Source organism: Lissotriton vulgaris, chromosome 2_1 (genome assembly GCF_964263255.1).
Source record: "Lissotriton vulgaris chromosome 2_1, aLisVul1.2, whole genome shotgun sequence".
NCBI lineage: Eukaryota > Metazoa > Chordata > Amphibia > Caudata > Salamandridae > Lissotriton > Lissotriton vulgaris.
The window spans coordinates 1,448,535,382-1,448,558,967 of NC_141687.1; the positions used below are offsets into that span (position 1 = coordinate 1,448,535,382).

Consider the following 23,586-nt stretch of genomic DNA (forward strand, 5'->3'; position numbering starts at 1 on the left):
CTAGATATTCAGATAAAATATACAACTATGTCCTATTGGTTAATATGTTAAATATAAACAACATGAGCTAAGACCTCTCAGGATATAGACAAGATGAGGACTTATTCGGGGATAATTTGAAATCACCCATGGCAGCTCGAAATACCTAGATAATATCAATTAGAAAAATAGATATTTTATATACCACCGGGAATTAAATATGAACTAATAAGAACACCAATGTTCCTTTCAGCCAACTAAAATAGAATGTGATGCGGAGTCACTGTGGACAACATAAAGTGGATACCGTAACAGAAGACCCCCGTAGAACCACTATGCGGGTTGGAATTATCACCGCATATTAAGTAAGTTAACAACCTGAAATGAGTGTAAAATCAAGTCTACCCAATTATTAACCAACACGAAATAACACTTGAATTATATAAATAAAAGTATATTTTTACTTCTACAGCTAAGAGAGAACAGATCTGGAAATAGGTATTTATGAATGAAATAGTGATCACATATTGCCACATATTTCTTGCACTGGAAAACAATCAAGAGCACAAGATACACCACCATACCTTCGAAAAATGCCTGACACATGGTGTTGGTTCAGGGTGTTTCATATTATAAAAATAAGATGCATGATGGTCACAACAACTTAAGGCAACAAACCACGCCTTAATAAGTTTATCAAAGTACTGGATCTCTCCATCCTATACAGGGTCATAGACCTCTATAAGGACATAGAGGTACATTATGTGTTATACAATAATAGAAATGTATTCAATCAGACTGTGATTTCAAACCGAAAAAATGTGGGAATATACTTTATAATGTGACAACTTATCAAGGTGTGGATTGCATTTTCTCAATGAGGAGAAATGTTGGATAATGTGTTTTGGAAACTCACTAACTGGACACATTAGTAGAATCTTACATGAAAGGGGCCACAAAGACTTTGTAACGTTTGGCTGGTATTATAGTCTATGGCCAAAAAGTCTACATACAAATGGCAACATATCTTTGTTTTGTTTATTTTGAACTTCTACAGCCTTGAAAAAGTCGTGGGTTACACTCCCAGTCACGACGAAACACGAGTCTGCTGTGTGGAGAACTTCCAGCGATCAAGAATAAACATAATACTTGTACTAACTGACAACGACGTATTGTGATTGTGTCAAAAGTGTGGCAACGCCTATACATGATTGTACTTTGATATACGTGTGCTAAGGAGTTTTGGAACAGTACAGCACAAAAACAATCCTGCCTGCAACAGTCACCCTTGTACTATGGCTACCTTGGCGCTAGGTAGCAAATTGTGCGCCAGCGCAGGGGGAAAGGGCAGGAATGCATAGGGTGCGTACACTGGTCCTAGGGCAGCGCAGAAAAAAGACTTGCAGCGCCGTCCTAGTCCAATTCGTCATAAATGACGCCCTGAGTCTCCCAAAGCAATGCTCTCCTACTAAGAAACTGCAGTGTCATATGTTGTCGTGAGCACAGAGTTGGACAGTTCCTATTGTCTTGGATAATTACGAGACCACGAGCGTCTCCTTCCGCGTTTGAAAGAGACTGGTTGGGTCACGGGATTTAACTGGGTCACGGGGATTTAACGGAGGGACAATGGAGAGCAGAACATGACACAGCCATTTCTAGTGGCAAACACCAGTCCTGCCCCCGCTGAAGACGACCGGACACAGTGGACCTTTCTCCCCCATCATTTGTGACTGCGTCATGATAGTATAGGTAACTTTTCGTTTGTGTCATAGAAGGTGTAGAATAGATTGCTTTCGTTGATGCTTGGAAGGAATCCCACGAACTCGGGACAAGGAGGAAGTGAATGGTAACCCGTGCCCGCTGCTCCGGGCGGAGTAGCCGTTGCCCCGGTAACGTCATGTAAACGAATGAGGCCCCAGGCTCCCTGTGCGGGGTGAGGCTGGGAGCACAAACACCTCGGCGCATGGGCGAGGATCACACAGTGGACATGCCACCCCTGCTGCTCCTCAATGCTGGCCCGCTCACGGAGCTGCCACGGTAGCAGTCGAGGGCGGCTGGAGGAACAGAATCCACTGGGCGCTTCCTGCAGAGCCAGTGAGTAACGCGTGGGTCCTGTAAACTTTAGGATAACGCCGCGTAGCAGTTGCGTTGGGCGCTGACACGAACCGTTAGTGTCAGAAAGCACTGGCGAGGGAAGAGGGTTTGCAGCACGTTTGTATTTTTTCCGTTTCGCAGTGCCTCTCAGGAGATTGTCAACTGCTCCCCCCTCGCACTGGTGAAGAGGAGCTTTTTATCATGTCATCGCGAGGTTTGTTTTTCAAGGAGTGTTCATGTAAGGAGCCCATTTGCAGGTAGCTGCGCACTCTGCATTTTAAAAGGATGGATGCCTGTGCTCTGTCAACCACAGGGCTGTTTAACCCTTGAATGCCTAGAATAAAAAAAAATATCTTGGTGGGCAGTACTATTGTGAACACATTGATACGTAACTGTTTAGCCTGCCTGTGCTGAGTTGTGCATTTCCTCAGAAGTCGGTCTCGTGTGTTCTGGAGGATTTGGGTTATAGTTACATGCTATGGGGGACTCCTGACGTCAGTTGCGGCGCACCGGGGCTGTGTATGCACCTGCTGCTGTCTTCTGTTCCAACTTCCAAGTGTGCTGTTGCTGTTGTATTAACCGTTGAAGAATGTTCGGGAAGTAAGCTGAACGTCTTGACAATCAGAGAAAAACACAATAAATATACTATGTATATTACTGTTGAAGACGTTAAAGTAAAATTGTTCGTTTCGAACTAAATACAAAAAATGTCTGTGTGGGGGTTCTAATTACCCTCAAGCACTACCGGAGAGGGGCCAGTCATGCCCGCTAGGCCTCCTTGGTGCAATATGGGTTTGGACTCGAACATGTTTGAGAGCTAATTCTTGGTACTATCGTGGCCCTTTCGGTACCCTTTCAACCAATCACCTGAGAGTTAAAGCCGGAGGGCTAGATTCCCAAACACAGTATCTTTACCGTGTGTAACAAAACAGCGGGCAATGTGAAACCAATATATATAGATACAGAAGGAAGATTATTTCTCTCAATTTACATTAGGCTCTGACGACAAAAGGCATGTGCGACTCAATATTTGAATAAAAAATGAACACAAGCAGTTTACTAGTTGAAATTCAGCGGACGTCCTTAGTGACAAGTAATAAAACAAATTCCGAAATGGAAGGTCGTATGCATAATTTTAATGTAATAAACGTGGAGACACATAGTAATTGGCGTCTAAACCCAGCATAGTTTACAGAGGTGAAATAAAGGCAATTCCTGAGATTAGAGGGCTTCTGGTTTAAAGATGAGTGAATACATTATAGAAGAATGTATCAAGTGATTAACACAGAATGTGAAATATTTACAAAATGTTATCTAGTCTCATAAGAGCAGGTGCCAGTAAAAAAAGTGAAAAGTAAGATTTTTCACCAAGTTTAGCGTTCACTTTGTCCTGCGAAGAACATCTGATATAAATCACGAGATATTATTGGAGATTTTCAGGGTAAGTATATGCTTGAAAAAATAATACGGGAATTAAACAGGCCCAACGTTATTCATGACTTCCTAAATAATTGTATGATTTACCACAGTGTTTGTTGTAGTAAAGTCATAATTATCAGTGTCTGATTTTCACTCTGGCCATTTCCTTGTGTGCTCACCTTCAGCACTATCCATGCACCTATTGCATTTTTACAGGTTTTAAGTATTCCATTCCCTGGACATTCCAGACACCCTTCTATGAAGTTTGCGTAAACAAACTAATTTAAGTTGACCTGACATTTTCCACAGACCTGTAGGCCATCATCTGTGTATAACCAGCTGCAAGCTAGCAGCACACTATCCCTCACTGAGGAAGAGGGCCAACCAGTCCCTTTATCTTTTTTTTTTAACATAACATTTTATTGAATTGAAAAGAAAACAGAGTCAATAAATCAGTCACTTATAGAATGACACATTAGGATCAAGATACAGAATGATTAAACTGGTACATCAGCGTCGGTGAGTCACATAGTTCTCCACGGTACTTATTCCAGTGTCCCCACTTCTTATCCCACTTTGTAGGGCAACCTCTAAGTTTGTACACCGTTTTTCAGCAAACATACAGCAATCCATCTCTGCCATCCAACCCACCACCAGTGGTCTCACAGCAGAGCCCCATGTCATAGCTATTGTACGTTTAGTAAGCAGAAAACCCAGCGCCGCCCACTGTAATTCGAGTTCATTCAGGTCCATGGCCCCCCATATATTGAGAACACATTCCTTCGGTGATAGTGGGACTGGCTTTCCCAGGGAGTTTCTCATTTTTCGAACAGCTACCCCCAGAATTGTTGTATTATCGGACAATCCCAAAAGACATGATAGAAGGTGCCAGAGAAGCCGCAGCCCCTTAAAGACAGGTCGTCAGGGCGCCTCCCAATTTTAGCCAGTAATGAAGCGGACATGTATGCCCTATGTAGTACCTTCAGTTGGATCAGTCAGAACCTATGGTTGATTGCTGATTCTCTAGGGGACATTAGAGCCGCCCGCCAATCCTCTTCGTCTAGGGGACCTAAGTCTGCCTGCCATTTGTCTCGCAGGGCCTGGAATGTGTCAGGGAGGTTGTTACAAAGTTTATGGTAGGTGTAGGAGATGGCCTTTGCGGGGAGAGGTTCTGAAAGCAGTCTGTCTTCCAAGGGGGAAGTCTTGAGTATGGAGGAGAGATCAGGGATAGCAGTGAGGATCACATGTCGAATTTGGAGGTAGCGGAACAGCTCTGTTCGTGCGAGGGAATGCTTGATTTGTAGATCCTCAAATGCAGTCCCTTTATCTTAAGCTAGTGTTCCTAGGCCATCTGATCCTTTATTAAGTGTGGATATTGAATGAACCCAATGAGAACAAAGTGTGTCTTTTAAATTGTATTTTTGTGCTTATGAAATATCACATGACATTACCTCAAAGGCGAACTCTCTGCTAGTAAGGATGGCTGTTTTTTCACTACCACTACTTCCTTATAGACAAGCTGTCACAAGTTTCTTACCTGCAACAATGGATCCCTGACTTTGAAGAGTGTACCTGACACTTCTGTTTTGATTGCCGTGGTGCTAAAAGGAGGTCTCTATTGGGACATTGAATCAAACTTTCTTTGCTTTTCACACTTTAGAGAACAGATTATTTCTTTCTATCACCCAAGTTACTTTGCTCCCATCCCATGTTTCATTAGGCAATTCTAATCAGAGATTTAACCATGAAATCTTCCCTCAACAGCCAGAAGGTAGTGCCAAATGAAAGGTGAAAGTTATCTTTTGAACTAAGGTAGGACTGTACGCTACATTTTTAAAGACAGACTCTTGAGAAGTTTAAGTGTCATAAAGTCGCTGCGACAGGCTTCCAAGACCTGGAAGTAACTGATCAGACGATACCCCGAGGAAGTATTTCTTTGAGCAATCTGAAGTAGCCATGTATTGTGTGGGGATAGTCAGCATCTCAGCAACATAAAACAATATGATTTAACAGAAAAACAATATCGTCATTCATTTAATATGCAGGTCACAATTCTTTCAAACCCATTCCAAAAGTAGCCCAAAGCCTGCTTAGGGGAGAGACTTTAGGAATTTGTGGTAGATCATTTGTGGGGCAGCACAGCTTAGTCTTGGACTGCAAATCAAAATTTGTGCAGCTGGGGTAAATTCTGCAGTGTTTTATTTCTATGCATCTTCTTGTGAATGCTACTACTTCTTGCTCTGCAGAAACTGACAGAATTGCGGGAAAGTGTGATATTCTACAGGTACCTTTGGAAAGTAGTCGAAGATGCTGAATTTCCAATCAGGTCTTACCTCATATCTTGCAGCGTCACCGGACGACACGTCAAAAGCTGCACAGCTATGGTATAACTGCCTGCCAGTCAGTCAAAATTCTTTATTCGGCTCTACTGAGCTAAAAAAGTCATATCATAAAAAGGAGTAGACAATAATTAATACATAATTAAAAAGTCAAGAAAAAGGCTCTATTAAAATTAATTATATATGTAATTGACTGCTATTTTAAGTGCCTTGTAGTCATAGACAGACAGAACTTACAGAGTCCAGCAAGATGACGAAGGGCAAGGGATAGCATATTGTTCTCGATTTTACTTCATGCAAAAATATTATCATAACCTAAGCAAGATGCTCCAGTTCTAAAGTGAAATGATTAGTTGTAAGCCAGGAAGTGACTGTCTCTTTTTGCCCTAGCCCTGTGCTTCACAAACTGTGGGTCACAAGCCTTCTGCGGTGGCCAAGAAATAAATAAAGATGCCTTTACATGTTGTATTTATCTTGTCACATTTGCTGCACTTCAAAGGTAGAGGTCAAATATCAGGCTATGTCTTCTGACAACTTGCTGCTTATTTTTTGAAATGGGGATTGGTGTTTGCAAACTCCTTGCACTTTGCAGTCAGAGAAAGAAAAGTAAAGTGAATTATGTGACAATCTTGCTGGAGTACAGGGAGTGTGAAGGGAAAGGCTGTAGGATGTCATTATTTGGAATACACCACAAAATGTAAAAACCTGAAAATTAACTGCAAACATTCAGCAAACAGCAGAACACAATTTTTATGTAATTCTGAAGTGTAATGGAAACAAAGATTTTAATATCGGCAAAACAAATAAAGAAACTATTTTTTTTGCAGTTTTAAATAGCGCAAACTCGACCAGAAGGTATTGGAACACTTTACATGAGCACCGGTTACATTACACAAGGACACATTCATTTTTGGTAGCCACAGGTATATTACGTGATTTGCCCAGAATCACAGGATGTTGAGCCAACACCAGACCCAACCTTGGTTTCCCAGCTCCAAAGTCAGCAGCTCTGGCCATTAGTCCACATCCTCTCTTTACATTATGATGCACACATTCAGTACAAATGTAGTGGCTATTTCAATGGTAAATATGCTGTTTGTAAATGACAGTGCGCTTCCACACAATGCTTTTTTTACAATAAAAAATTGGCCACCACATGTCCATTGAAGCTAGGTGGGCCGCTAAAGTTTGCTGCTCTAAAAACGGGGTTGTGGCTCTAAAACGTTTGTGAAGCACGGCCCTAGGAAGAAGCCCTAAGAAGATGCCAATTTAAGCTGTTACAATATTGGTGATATGGGATTTAAAGTAGATTTGCTCTACAGAGCTCTGTAAAAGTTTTTTTTATGGTAAAAATTCCTGTTTTTTTACATTATAGACTCAGGGCCATATTTAAAGATTGACGGACGGTGCTCCATTCACCAAGATGGCAGAGGACATTAGGTCCGCTATATTAACAAACTACTGTCTGCCAAATATAGAGATCACTGCTGCCCCAGCCGTGATTTCTTTACCTTAATTAGAACTTCCGTAATGGCAGTTTTTGTCAGGGTAGAAAAAGTTTGTTGAACAACCGCCATTGTTTTCAAAGGCTGTGCACCAATTTTTTTTTTTTCTTTTCAAACCCAAAGTGAAAGTTTGTTTTTGAAAAACAGAAAACTAATGAGTCCCGCTTCCAGGGGGTTTTCTCCAAGAGCTGGGGTGTGGGGAGGGGTGGCGTGTCATTACTTTGTTTTCAGTCCCTCACCATCAGATGTTTCCTGGTGGTGATGGACAGAAAAAACCCACCAGACTGTCCTCTTTAAATACAGTGTGTTGTGTGACTGCTTTACTCCTAAGGTCCCTTCTCTATCAGGCTACCAGAAGGAGCTTTCTGTCGACAGAGCCAACGGGGCTCATTCAACAGAAAGCTGAAAGTCCACATGTCTCTAAAGGAAACAAGAGGACCATTCGATTGGCAGAGAGGGTCTCCACTGCGTCCACAACAAAGTACCCTGACCGCCAAACTCTAAATCAATCCCTAAATGCACTCAGTGGCTTTTGGTGAACTGAAAAAATGGCGGGGTAATTGTACCTGAAAATAACCTTGTTAATTTGGACAGAGTGAGCAAACTGAGTTGAGCCATTGGAAGGACAAGGGAGCCAGATCTCATTTTCCATAAGAAATCTTTAAAATAAAATGGTGGCAAAACAGTCGATTTCCATTGCAATTTCTGTAACATTTTTCAAGAACTATATATATTACAGGCGGTTAAGAACTGGACCATGTAATTTTTATGCCTATCATTTTTTAAAAGGAATATAACCTCTTTCTTCTCTTCATTTTCCTACCTCTTCCACATTGATTCACGTTCATTTATTATATCTGAGAATTTATTTGGAAGATATAGAGTGGGATAATCTAAAGTTATAAAAGTCTGAAAACCACTTGTCACAGCCAGCAGAGCTAAACACACCCTACAGGCTTATACAACAATGTTCCCGCTGAATTACACAGAGATAGCATAATTATATAGCAGACCAGTTACACCAATTTTACATTATCTGGCCCTATACTGGTGTGGTGATTTCATAGAAAGGTTCATCAATGCTGTTGATGACTTGTTTCCACAAAAGCATGTAAACATATAAGGATGGTGCCCTGGAGACAACAATCAGCAGCAACTCTCACAAACTCAGCACGAGCAATCCCTCAAGTATAACTTTAGACACGTTTTTTAAAATATGGCACTGATGTCCAAACCATCAGCTTGCCAGTTTATAAAAATACAGATGTTTTATCATGACATATAAAAGTTCCATCTTGAATGAATTAGCTTAATCCCCAAACAGAAGCCTGACATTTTCGGAAAACAGTATGTCTCAAAATGGCAGATTTTCATATTGTGTAAATGTGTAGCTGGGCCCCAGGCATCTGCCCGTCACTCTCACAAAAAACTCGCATGTACTACTGTCACGCAAGGACATATTCTGCCGTTCATGTCAGTTTATCATCCTCATAAGTCAGAATCAAGTCAGGAATCTTCAAGTAAGTTGAGGAAGGGCACCATTGAGCCTGGGCTACCATTATGCAGTATTAAGTCAAAGATATGTCAAGATGGCCCACAATATGTCAAAGATGGACAACTTTGTGACAGGGAGAGTCAATCTTTTGCTGCAAATTCCCGCAATATGTAATAGAATATCCAGTATGATGCCTAGCATAGGTTGAATGACACCTCCTTGCTAGAAACTGGTAGAATATCTTTAGGAATGCCTTTTTTGCCATGGATAGCAAGAATGTATTTATTTATTTATTAAGAGTTTTGTATAGCGCGAACAAGACCCTTGGGTATCAGAGCGCTTCACATTCCATGAGGTAGTTATAGTCCTGCATTGTTATCATCTTTTTCACAGTATTATGAGGTAGGACATGAATGAAACAAAAGGCGATAATATCAATAAAATGTCTAAGATAATAATAGCATATAGTATTATGAGGTAGGAACATGAATGAAACAAAAGGCGATAATATCAATACATTTCTAAGATAATAATAGCATATAGTATGACATATATTTTTTAGTAAATAATAGCTTATAATGTGAAAAGAGTCCATCGTTCCTAATGGACAATTTCCTATGCATGTTTCAGCTCCAGTCCTTACGCAAGAGTTCTGACTTCCCGTGTCTCGTCTATGGAAGGAATTTACTCATTAGGAAGATCTTCGTTTCCCTCTTAAAGGTTGCTGTATCTTCAATCTTTCTGATGTTTGAAGGAAGAGAATTCCAGATTCTAGGGACTGCTCCTGAAAAAGCCCTGTCGTAAGTTTTCTTCTTCCGGAAGATGGGAGGTCTCAGCATTAGCTCATTAATGCTCCTGGTTGGTCTGTTACCTCCCGATAGCTTAATTTTCTGAGCTAGGTATTTGGGTGTATTGTGGTGGAGCGCCTTATGTGTTATACATGCCATTTTTAGCTGGATTCTAGCTTCGAATGGTAGCCAGTTTAATGCCTTCAAGTGTGGCGATATATGGTCAAATTTCCTTGAACCAGTGATCAGTCGTGCTGCTGCATTTAGACATGCTTTCAGGGGAGCTGTTGAAATTTTTGGTAGGCCTGTTAGCGTTGTGCATCCATATTCAATCCTCGCGATAACTAGCGACTGAACTGCCAGTTTGAGGTCTGCTTTGGATATGAATGGTTTCACTTTTCTGATGTAGTTCAGATGGTAGCGGGCGCTTTTTGCCATTGCGTTGATATGGGCTTTCATGTTTAGTTTCTCATCTAGAGTGATTCCTAGAGATTTCGCTGAGCCAACTAGAGTAGGGGTGCAATTTAATGCTGTTATCATGTTACCTAGAGCACTCATCATATGTCAACCATGGGCCATTAATATTTTAAGAATAGCCAGAATGTTGCTAGTAAAACAGTATTTTACATGTAACAATTATTATGTCAGATAAGCAACATGTTGACACATTCAGAGTCACAGCATTCCAAGATCACCAATGAGTCTCACACACACACACACACACGCACACACACGCACACACACACACACACACACACACACACACACACACATATCAGCACACACGTGCACACTCATGCATGTACACAGACATGCACATTTTGAGCCCCTCACCTTTGCTCCATCCTTACTTACCTGCCAGGTAGCAATGGTGAATCCTGGTTCCATGTGACTCTATAGGTCACAGTGGGTTTCCTCCCCACCACAAGTTGTCTTATGGTGCAGGCTGCTGTGATATGAGTTTGTAGGAGGGATGAGCAATGGCCAGAATGCAGTGAACGTCTGACAGCTTTCCATACCCTGAGCACTGAGAAGGCCAGGTACCAAAACAGAGTGGACCACAGAGTGGAGACTGAGGACCCAGAGGCAGAGGACAACTCCCGGTCTAGCCAGCTCTATATAAAACTTTGCAAACAAACAAACAAAGGGCAGCTGAAGACAGAGATGTGAGAAAAGTTTGCCTACAGGTGTTTCGAGCCATTGCTAACAACCTCTAACTTGTGTACGTTATTGATACCTGTGGGCCTTAGTCTACTGCACAGGGATTCATACTAATAGGGCTATGAACTTTTGTTACTTTCTAATGTTTGTTGGGTAGAGAAATGGAGTGATTATGGTTGCAGGATGGACTTTGGATAGGTACAGTTGTTTGAGACTCCTATATTAAGTCAGAACGATTCCTGCTGAATCTACTTACTCTGTGGCTTACTCCTTGCTTTCCATCTGGGACAAAGCACGTGAACATCTGCTAACTGCTGTGTGCAAATGGTCCTATTTGGAATAATGCAGGCCTCTTTATCAACAGCAAACTGCTTTGCTGGAACAAATGGTCAGATTTGGGCATCGGATCCTTGCATAATGTGACAAAGGAATGTCGCTGAAATTGTTTGAAGATCTACCAGGTGAACTTCATCTACTGACCTGCAATGCTGGAAATACTTGCAACTCTCACTGGGTTTCAGGCATCGCCTGATCCTCTGCCACTGTCTCTAATGCCTTCTGTGATACTGTTCTACCTTTAGCCTTGGGACCAGTATAAGGAGGTAGCCGTGGTCTGTATAATTCATGCTTCACGGTATGTTTAACAAACTAAGGAACCACGACTGCGGTGTCAATAGCGGGGCTGCTGAACCACTGCATGTTCTCAAGAGAAATGATCTACTTTACTGCAATACCATAACAAAAGACTGAGGGTAGCCCATTTGAAATTTAGTCACTTTCAGATCCCAGATGACTAACACTGGTCCCCTTCTCACTTTAGTCCTATACAAGCCTAGTCAATTTTTGGGAATAGGTTTGGACTTTTAAGAAGGCATCCTTTGCCCATCTGCGTAACTTGCGGTCCTCCACGATATCTCACACGTACCAGGAATAACATCCAAATGGAGGAGGTGGCTCGCAATTGCTTTGTGGTATGGCTAACATTTTAGACTACCATTTCCTTCCTGTACTGTTGAAGCCTGAAAAATAGATCAGATTAACTGTAGTAAACAAATGTTCTCTTCTACAGGTCTCCTCAGACAGGTATTGCAATGATGTTCACCTTTTCAACAAAAAGTTACAATTTAAGCCTTATTCGGGGAAAATTGTTGGCAAAACGAGAAAACTTCAATTGTGTCACTATGAAAATCGCTTTAGTGAACATTCGGAAGCAAGTGTGAATATAAACTGCTTGGAAGAAAACTTAGTGGATAGAAAGTGGAGTGACATAACAGACTCGCCTTGCATACGCATTGTTCCTGCCTACTGTTTCACTTAGAATGTTGTGAGATTTTGGCAGCACTTCAACTAGAGTTTAATAAATAATTAGAGAGCTTTTACACTGTGCTCTTGCCCCATTCATGGCACGTATATGTGTATAAGATCATACAAAGTGTGATAAGACTTTTAAGAGTCTTGCTGTAAGTTCTAAAATTGGTGGCCTGAAGGGTGGCCTTTTAACCACAGTACGTAAATTCAATCACATTTTTCCGCCCCAAATGTTTTGTGACACTCCCAAAGAGAGTGCCAAGACTGCACTGGGCATTTTTGTGGCCTTTAATTGTTGTCCTCATCTGACATGGTTGGAAGTGAATTAATTTCCGAAGGTATGGATACAAGTCACAACCATGCCACTCAGTGTTTCTGTGATCCCAACAATTGACAAACTAATGGCAAGTATGGCAACTTGAATTCATAACTGTGGAAAAAGTGCTCTTTTCATTTAAACCAGCAATTGACTGGTTTGATGTGGAAGTAAAAAACCATCATAAGTTATTCATCTCCCCTCTTAGACACTTGAGAAGATACCTAAAGTAGATCAGTAGGGATGTGATTAAATAATTATAACAAGGCTCGAAAAACCTAATAAAGCACAAAGGGTACTGAATAATGGAAAGTGAAAAATAATGCAACCAGGGATGGATAAATGAAATGGCTACATTATTTGGTCCTTGATTTTTAGAGGCACAAGCGAACCAGGAAGTAGCAGAATAGTGGATGAGATATAGAACAAATCTATATGTGCTTGTGCCTGTCACTGAGATTCGTAATATGGGAATGGTAAAGGAAAACATTTGAACAACATAAATATTTAGTAAATTGTTCATTATTATCAAATGGAGGTTACGTAATAGGCCCAAGTGGATGGTCTAATACGGCTGTGAAGACTGAGGTTAGCTTGTGGGCTTTATTCAATTAATTTAGGCTATATTTAAATGCCTGCGTCTGATGCTCAATTATTAATTGTCCCTAAAAGGGGAAATTAGTAGGATGCAAAAAATGTATTGGCTATTGTCAATCTTCAAACTCCTCACCCACGCATACAAGGCCCTTCCCACCGCTGGACCCGCATACCTGAATCACACCTCACATTCCAAATAACCAACAGACACCTCCGCTCTGCCCAGCTTTGCCTGGCTACCGTCCCACGAATCCGCAGGACCAGACCCGGAGGAATGTCCTTCTCCTACCTTGCCTCCAAGACATGAAACACTCTGCTCCTCCACCTCAGGAAATCATCCTCGCTGACGCAATTCAGGAAGGACGTCAACACCTGGCTCTTCATATGAACTCAGCACTTAGTCCTATACACTGTGCCCCCCCTCTCCCACAGCACCATGAGTCTATGTTTTCCCTTTTGCTCAAAAAGACTTTTGTAGGAACATATTAGTGCTTCACAATGGACTGACTTTAACAAAAGTGGAAACTCAAGCTTTCAGCTATGGGTGTGAATGTTGCCAGGGCACAGAGGGCTTCATTTATGAAAAGTGTTGCATCACTGTGGTAAAACAGTGATGCAACACTTTTCAATGCGCCCTCCTTACGACACCATGGATGTGCCGTATTTACTGCACGGCACTCCATTTCGCAAGAATTGACAGATACATCAGGAATCCTGACGTATAAATTGGCTCAAAAATGGCGCTTTGCTGGAGTGTGTCTGGAAACAGTACAACTCTAGCAATGTGTCATTTCACATGGGGCAAGCCCCATGTGAAAAGACCTGTGTCACCACTAACGCCTGCTTCAAGCATGTGTAAGGATTTGATGCAGTAACGCTGTAGAAGTTTTGCAGGGAAATCTCATAGATTTCACTGGAACACTTCTATGAGCATTTTCTGCGCCAGAACTCCCACCCTACATACATTATACCTGACCCAGGTATAATGTGGCGAAGGGGTTTACAAAGTGACGCATCTGCCTAGATGAGTCACTTTGTAAATATGGCACAGTGTGGTGCATTTTTTACGCCACCGCAGTGTCACAAAAAGTGATGCAACGTTGCATTAGGGCCTCATAAATAAGGCCCTGAGTATTTGTCGAATTCACAAACACATTCTGCAAAGTGGATGGGACTCTTCTGTGAAGGGAATTGTTGAATTGAGAAGCTTTCTGAAATATGTATTATCCAAGTGTACCAGAATACTTAAGGAATAGCAACAACTCATAATTGTTGTTGTAATCCTAATACTTGTGAGGTCATCTTCTGTCCTAAAGTAAGGCTGGATTGTGTATTAGCGGTCCTTTTATTTCATTTATTTTGCGTGACTTGAATAATGAGTAACTGCTTTGAATTCCGCTGGCGGCGCTCCGGGGCTGTGACACCAGCCAATTTACTCAACAGATAATATTTTGATCTTTGATGAAGTGCTGCTGGAATCACAGAGATCCTTTGATGTCAGCATCTCTGTACAGTGAATAATAAGCAAGTTGTAAATTTAACCAAAACACAACCATTAGTACCCTTTGGGAAGAGCAAACCAAAGGGAAGTTAGTTTATTGATGGAACTCAGTTGCAGGTGGGTTTCTAATGTATGCATTTGTCTTTTCAAGTAAACAAAAGATTATTTTGAGCTGCAAGTCCTGTTGTGCTCAGACCTTAGTAAAGGCTTTGGCTTGTTTTAATAACTGTGGTGGAATCTCTCTTAGACATTCTTAATAGACTCAATGCGAAGGTACTGCATGCACTGACGTATGGAGGACATCATTAAATCTATTGGCTAGCTTGGAGCTTTTATGTGGAGATGTTTATAGGTTTTCATACAGAGCATTCCTATAGAGTGGATCTGATTCAGGCTTGGGATGCTTTCCTTTTGGATGCTGTCGGGACTGCGTGTTTCGTGTTGTTTTTTTATACGAACACATGCTCCCTCTAATACTTAGAGATTATTTTTTTTAAATGAAGCTCAGTGCTACAGCCAGAATTCCAGGAGTTATACTTCCTCAAGCATTTCTTGGTTAGTAGCTTTAAATTTGGCACATGGTTTTCCCAAACCTGACAACCTTAAGAAAAAATTCACCATGTGAGGGGGGCTGGGGTGGGGGGGAGGTGTAGCCTTGAAGGGGGCAGGCCTTGTGTCCAGAGCTACCTGCGCGCTCCCGCACCAAGCCCCCTTCTAAAAAACAAGCCCGCTGAGGCTGGTGCCGATGCCCTGGGGTATTTTCACAACCCATATTGGACGTTGGCTTTTAAAAGCCTCAACAAAAAAGCAATCATTTGCAATGCAATAGGTCTCACATTTAAGCGAGTTGGAGCTATTGGCATTGTAAATGACAATGCGTTTTATTTGCGTTTCAAAAACCAAAACATAAATAAAAGGCACTGTCATTTACAATGTCAATAGCTGAAACTCGCGTAAATGCGAGACCTGTTGCATTGCAAATACTTGTTGTAAATCGGGAGTTAGATCGAGCTGTGCCAAGATGATGGTGAGGTTTCGGTGATTATGCAGTATTTGAACAGCTCTTCCAGTGCGCAAGACCAAAACTCCCAGTCTTGTTTGTAAATTGCTGCTGCAATGCTGCTGGGGACAGGGGCACTGTCAGGTCTGCTTTTCTGGATCAGATTTGCTATTCTCCTTGCATTGAAGGTGGTCGCATATTTGCTCAGTTGCGAGCCAGCCCCAGTCCTCGTGAGGATTTCCAGCTAGTGGTGCAGCAATTTTACGAAACCCTCCCGACGGTGAGGTTAGTGTAGACAGTTAATGGCTGCAAAATTGTTAAAGTAGAAGATTGAATAGGGCGTGCCGCGGCCCTTAGGAGGGACGCTGGTCTGTGTGATGGTTCCCCACCTAATTGTCTAAAGCTACCTGCCTGGTTAAGGAGGGTCAACGGAGGATCTTGTTCAAATTTCTTCTAGTGCCATAGGAAATCAAGGGTTGTTTCGAAAGGAGAGGCGCTATATTCCAGGGCCGAAGAATGTTGGTCGATGGCGATCTTCTGCCCAACTGCTAATGCCTGTTTCTTGATTTGTAAAAAGCCCTCAATTGTTACTGTTTGAATAGTGGTCTTTTGAAATCTTGGCGAAGTTGCAGATATATTGGTAGAATTGAGTCTGAAAGGCTGATTGAGCCCCTAACCATGCTGCTCTCCTTTAGCTCCCTCTTGCCCTTCCCCTAGAGGGGAGGGTGTAGGCATTAGAGGGGGCTGAAGTGAAGGATCTATTAACTCCTCCCTGGTGGGAGAGAGGGCTTCATGAATGCAAATTTTCACAGTTTTGTTCGGAGCTCCTGCCACGCAGAGATGTTGTTGTTATGAGACAGAGATGATGGCGAGACTAATGTTGAGACTGACCTGCGGCCATGGCTGGTGAGGGCATTTTCCCAGCGCTGGGTATCTGGGTCTCAGACCCAAGAGAGAGGGTGGTGCACCTAGTGGGGCCAAGGAAATCAGGGAGGGCAAGGGCTATGTAGCACGTGCAATGTGGTGGCCACAGACAGAGCTTTTCTGGTGTTTCTGGGCGCCGCTGCGCAGAACTGATCAAGCCCCCTCAATCAGGCCAGCCAAGCCTAGCCACTCCCCAGACACGCTGCCCTGCACCACTTACCTGTGTCTTAGAATCTGGCAGGAGGCAGTGAGGTGCACTGGTGTGAGGGGCGACAGAATGGTGGTCAGGTATGGCTGCTTGCATTTCTGTCAAGGAAGTGGCTAGGCTGCGGTTGCGGAATGGTGAAAGATTGCATGCGGGGCACACTGGGAAGCCCGCAAGCTGCACTCAACTCTAGCTGAGCCACTTCCGCAGTGCTCCCGTGGGGACAACCCTGCAGTGGCTGAGTGCAGCCGCAGTGCTTGCACGGAGCGGAGCTTACTCTGCAGGGATGGCACTCCTCAAGCGGTCGGCCACCTCCCCAGATGCTGGAAGCAGGAAGAAGAATCTCGGATATGCCGGAACTGGAAAACCGATGTGACCAGCAGCAGTAGCTAACAAGCCCGTTACCATATGAAGAGCATTCTCACAGCGCCCGATCAGATAGCCGTACTGGCGCATGCAAGGCAGAGTGACGAAGCTTCTGATGAGAAACTTCGTCACAACAGCTGTTATGCCGGTGAACCAGTCCGGGTGGACCGGCCCAAAAAGACAAAGGGAGGCAACACAGATAGCTCATTTCCAATGGCAGGCCACCGTTTAGCATACACGGTGATGCCAGCCACTGGAAATGAGCGGCGTGGCTTAAAGCCCTTTTCTAAAAGTACTCATTAGCAATAAATCTCGCAGAGCGAGCTGGGCATGTGCGCAGCAACGCTAGGCGAGACCTAAAAACGAACGAGCTAGAAATCCACTCTTTGCAGTGGTATCCTGCTCTTTTTTCCTGCCATTGTGTGACATCGGCTCCACACCGTTTTGACCGCGTAAAGGGAGACGATATTGTGTGACAAATGGTGACGCTGTTTGAGTTGGCAGGTATGTTTTCCATCAGTCATCAACCTCCATTTGTTAGGCTTAAAAATATGATAAACATTGCTTCCAGTGAGTCAGCAGATCATGCTACTTTACCTGTCCAACAGTTCTACACATGCCATTGCACTGTGTTTGGCTAGAATTATGTGGCTTATCTCAGTGGCGTAGATAAACCTGATGGCCCCCCCCCCATGCTCTGCACCCAGCCAGGAGCTCTCAGGTCAAAGGCCTGCCATCCGTGCACAGTGCTTGAGGAGGGTGCCCTTAGAGCTCGGGAGCCCCCCGCACCACGTGGGCTACAAGGACTATTATTATGCCACTGGCTTATCTGGATATAATATGAGACAGTGAGAAGGCAGTTTGTGTTATTCAGTTTTTGGTATTGATCAACCCTAGGACGCTTGGCAGGTTGGGCAGCTATTACAAGAAATGCTAGCGTCTGTCACAGCTGTAGTAATTGAATAGAAACAGTGACATGTTATGTTTCACTGTCCCAAATTGGTTTTGTTACAACAACAATACATTGAGCCCTTAACCAATATTTCTGATAGATGATGACATAGTCAGTTTAACATTGTTTGTTATTTCAAATCATTCCATACTGATTATACCCATGATAATGTTTTTAAAAGGTTAACACTGTGTGCCAATTAACATATTCAGATGATAGCAGGAATAACAAGTGTTAAAAAAATGGAAGGTAAAATCCATGCAAAAATTCTAGGGGGTAGAATTATAAACCAAACAGCCAATGGCATGACGTGACAGAGAACTACCCCCCTGGGTGGTGCCAAAGCATATTCTATGTATGTTTTGAATAATACATTAAATTACACTACTAATAGACATTGCCTTTTGTAATGGAAGTGTTAAGTTATTGGCTTTGTCAATGTTTGTTTGTCAAGATTGACTGAAAACAGTAAATGAACAAATTAATTTTAAAATACTGGAGGGAAACCAAAACATATCTTATAGTTTCTTAAAAGTGAATACTGATTTCAATATTTGTAATCATTATAAATGCCAATACTTATTTTTCAAATATCGAGTTCTGAACAGAACTTAAAAAGTCTGTTGCACGTGATCCAGCCTAAAAATTACGCAGAATTTTATTTGTAGGTACTTGATAGAGCTGTCCGAGGACATGTTAGAATTTAATGGAAAATCGTGCCATTTACTTTGCCACATGACTAGGAACTGGAATAAATGCCCACACCATTTGGTGTTCTGCAGCATCATAGGTAGCAGGTTTATGTTATGTTATGTTATGTTATGTTATGTTATGTTATCAGAGCTTATATAGCACACAGCTGCCCCAACAAAGGGGCGTCCCGGTGCTTCCAGCATCAGAAAACGGGCATTAACCACTACAGAAGGATGGCTCTAACAAAAACGAAGACCAGTGAGCTATACTAAAGGAACGAGAAAGCTTACCAGGAGAAGTGACATTACTACAATCACTCTAAGTACACCTTATACGTCAATCAATCAGGATTTATGAAGCGCGGCTAATGACCCGATGGGGTATTCATGAGCTTGTAGGCCCTGGAGGCCTGAGGCAGGCTAAGTTAGTACAGTGGCCTGCCACTCTCCCAGTGCCATAAATGTTGCCTTTGTGTAGCAAGGACTGGGCTTTCATGCAATGCGTGGAAGGCAGGAAATACAATAATAATATGAAAAAACTGTTCTTTACTTTAGTCGTGGTAAAATATACCTTTTTCAGTGCTTTTGTTAACAAGCTGGGAGGGGTGGGTAGCAATAGGGAAAGTGCAGAGGGTGATGTGAGGGGGAAGCAGCACATGGTCAGTGAGCAAGAAAACCTATGCTTTCCCATGGAGTGCTCCACTGAAAAGTAAAGAGTAGTTCCTTGAATGAGCAGTAGAAGGATACAGGTTATCCAATCAAATGTATGTTAAAGCAGCGATGCACCAGGGGTGGGACATTGATAAGAGGAGAAAGGAAAGCCATCAAATAAGAATCAAGACAATGAGCCAGATAGGAAAGCCACCAAATGGTAAGCAATGGGGTTACCCAAGCCAACTTTAAGTATGGATACTGTACACAACATATCTTGAACAACAGACAGCTAAAAGCTGTCAATGGTTGATATGGGAGGTCAGTCGGTCATTAGGAGCAAGAGGACTCACTTCACCCCTCGGGGAGTGTTTACTGTGGTTATTGCAGGCTGGGGGAGTTCCATTTGATGACTCCATGACACATGTAGCCTCAAGGGGATAGCTGAGAGTTTCAATAGGATACACTATTATGAGCAACTACTGTATCATCCAGTGGGGCCTCTTCTATAAAGAGGATGCGAGAGATATACACATTCTTTCTGGTGTATGCTGACCAAAGGAGAGCATGACTACACCTCACAAATGGCGAGACACAGGGCAAACTACTAGTTTATGTGAATTTGGATGAATGTCTTGATACGAAGAATACCAGGTGGTACATTGCACTACCAAACTAGTGGTCAGAGGAAGATAACACACTACAACCTCATACAGCAGGCAGAAGTGCTCTATACAAATGTTGGCAACTCACTTTAAAAGAGAACTCTTTCCTGGCATCACCAGGAGATAATCAATCAGGTGTCAGTTTAACCATGCAGAAACAACACAATCAACTTCAGATGTATGTCCAGCGCCAGAAATGGATGACAAAATCAACAAGCATTTGCAATGCAATCAGTCTCGCCTTTGGGACCTTATATGTATTTAGCTATGCAGCACATTAGCCTGGATGCTGAAACATCTACTGTTCTTTAACATGGAGGAAAAGTAAGCACCAAACTGTGTGACATGCCAGGTATGGGAACACATGGAGAGAAATATTGCCTTTCAGCTGTAAATCGTATAGTCCAAAGCTCTGGGTTTAATAATAAAGCAGGGCCTTCGGTGGTCATATCACTGAAAATACAAGATTTGACAAATATATTATTGTCTACAGGTGCTCTTGGAAGAAAATTTCTATGGAAAAGTGATTCTGGTATTTTACTGACCTCTGCTGGTCGTTTTCTATCAAGAAAGTAAAATAGAGGCAGTTGCCAGAAAAATTAAAAAATAGAAAGTCCCTCATCAGAAAGCAATTCTGATATTTTACTGACGTCTGCTGGTCGTGTTCTATAAAGAGAGTTAAATAGAGGCAGTTGAACAGAAAAAAGTCCCTAAGCGGAAGCAGACAAGTCCTAGGGCTAATCCCAAAAGCCCATAAGGTACATACACTTATAAGAATATACTAAAGTATATATACTAAAGTATATACTAAAGTTTATAACAAGAGGTCTCGAAAGCTTGACCTAAAAAAGAAGCCAAAGGGATGCAGCCACTTTCCTGGACCAGTGATTGCAATTGTATTTATATAGTGCTTACTACCCATGAGTGGTTAGAGGTGACAACTGTGCCTCCTCTCTTTCATTGACTCCTAGAGCTCTTGAGGATGCTTACTCCAGATCTCCATAAACTGAGGTTGACTAGAAGCTTGGAGCCAAGGAGCTATTGAGAGTTTACCATTTGTTTGTATATTGTTTTTGGAAGTTTTATTGAGTAATACACGCCACTCACAGATACTTCAGCGTGCTATACAGACCATATGCAAGGTCCATGATTGAGAATCTGCAGGAGTCCAAATATCTACAGAGCATGGTCCCTATCAGATGGTCCTCACATGCTACCGTCCATTTTCTGGTTTAGTCAAAAGTTATTCTTAATAGCTCAAGGTAATTTTGGGGAATTTTCTCAAGAAGAAATAGTTAATTTCAGCCCTGAGGGGTCGGCTCAGAGGATTTTATATTTTTGGGCCTTGAACTCCTAGTGTTCTGTCTTTCCAGTTTTGCCTCTTGGAGTGTTTGTTGAGTGACCAGATGCCATGTATCAGACAGGAGATTCTTGGTTGGGATGTAGTGAGGGGCAAGATTTGGAATCTACCATTGGCATTACATCAAATATGTTTAATCTAGCAGACAAAGACCTTTAAACTTGATTCTCTCTTCTGCTGGAAGCCAGCGAGATATTTTCGATTCAGGCTTTACCAGCTCAGGCTTGAGGCGGCTTAGGCTCAGTCTAGCTGCATTAGTCTGCAGTTGTATTTACTGGGCAATATTTTTAAAGTCCGGTATATATCGTATTAAAGTAATCCGGCTTGCCAATATTAAAAATCTCATCCGTGCCACTAAGTGGGTTTCATGGTGTGAGGACAAGACCTTTTAGAGGAACAATGAACGCAACTTTACTCCCTTGACCAGAGAATTGATTTGGGTTGAAAAGCACGCGCTGTCATCAAATAGAACTCCCAGGTTGTTTGTCTTTGTGGATGTGGGTGGTAGGATTCTGGGTCCTGCGACCATTCAAAGGGAAGGGACTTCTGGCCTGTTCAGCCAAGTACAAAGATCTCAGTCTCTGCTCCATTCGAAGAAAAGCAAATGCCACATGAGGCTGACTGGCAGTCCTGTGCCACCGCCAAAGCAGAAGGTGTGAGGGAAGATTAGAACCTGCCTCGCCCCCTCTTATAAAAGCACCACCATGAACAGCATGTTCCAGACAGTTCGATTTCAGCCGTGCTTTCTAGAACATTCCCTCAAAGGAGAATGTGCCTGCCCCACACGAAGAACACAGCAGAGGATGCAACCAATAATTAACGTGAACTTGTGCTTGCAGGCGGGGCCCAAGGTCACGTTCGAAGAACAGTACTTATTTTTCTTCGACAGACTTTACCCAAGTGAAAGAGAGAGAACACGCAAGCAGGATAGAAGGAGGAAGAGAACGACAGAAAAACAATGACAAAGAGAAAGCAGACAAGACAAAGAACCCTTAAGGATGAGATAAAGGGGCAAGGAGTGTCCGATGGTGGATTCTAGGGATGTGAGGTGGACTCAAGACTGTGCAGCCTTGGCATTCGGCATCGATAGCGCCAGAAGGGGGCTTCTGAGAACACACTTTGGGCTCCAGCACTTATTCTTTTACAAAGTAAGCACTTCTGCCAACTCTAGGGTAGCCGGACCTACCCTGGAAGAAGAGTGTCAAAAAAAGGGGAGATGCTAACACGAAATTAGTTTCTGGATGTTAGTCATATTTTTCAAATCAGAAAGAAAAGAAAGCTATCTTGTTTTTCTCCCTTTTTCACGATGTGAGGTAAATCCATTGTGGCGCTGTCAATGTATCATTTTCACAATCCAAAATGGATCGCCACCACTGTGAAGTAAATAGCGAGGCGAGGGTCCTGGTAACTATATAAGACGTTGTATGAATATAAGTGCTCTTTAGCAATCAACACATAGACAAAGGTAAGATGTACACGATCTCACATCACCAAAATACAGTCAATTCAAGTCAAATACATGAAAGGCAATCTGTTGAATGAGACAAAATTATAATTAAAAAAAAAATAGGTGAGGAGATTCGCCTCACTACAAAACTTGGCACGTGCCAGCGAAATATACAAAACACCAGGAATGCAGTATTCCATGTTTTAAAACACTGTAGGGCGAAAATGAAAATGCCAAGTGGAATAATTTCAATGCCTGAAAACGGTGACATCCTAAATGCAGATTATAAACACAAAACTTATTTTTACTGTCGAAAATGAAATTTATCACTGTTACAAATTGCAGTTTCAAATAGGATTGCTAGGACTAACCATGTACGATCAACTCTATGGGTTAATTCAACAAAAGAATGCATTCTCACTGCCATTGACTTCGTTTGCTTATTTGGACTAATCTACTTCATGACAAGGATTTCTAAGATGGAAGTCGTATGCTGGATATATGCTTTGGGATACAGGTGGTGATCTAGTTAACCTAAATGTGATACATATTAATCCTCGAGCGATGCACTGCACATACTTTAGTGCAGTGCATCATATGTATGATATAGCAAAGAGGCCACTGATGGAATTGTAATATCAAAAGGACATCTGTTTTATAGAACTCAGACAGGGGAGTACAAGTCAATTGTAAGCATGGGCGAATTTTGTGAATTCGCGATCCGCGAATTTGTGGATTTGCGAATTCGCAATCCACAAAATTCGCGAATTCGTGCGAATTTGCAGATTTTTTAATTTTTGCGTGTTCGCGGGTGTTCGCAGT

The 23,586-nt window shown here is 42.3% G+C and overlaps 1 protein-coding gene across 1 annotated transcript in view; it reads left to right on the top strand.

Moving 5' to 3' along the window:
- The first annotated feature begins 1,945 nt into the window (after positions 1-1,945).
- MAP3K19 (mitogen-activated protein kinase kinase kinase 19) overlaps positions 1,946-23,586 on the top strand; it is a 263,793-nt gene continuing 242,152 nt past the window's right edge. The window contains exons 1-2 of the mRNA XM_086957307.1: positions 1,946-2,073; positions 20,929-20,994. The gene's annotated coding sequence lies outside the window, so the exon portion shown is untranslated. The remainder of the gene's footprint in view (positions 2,074-20,928; positions 20,995-23,586) is intronic.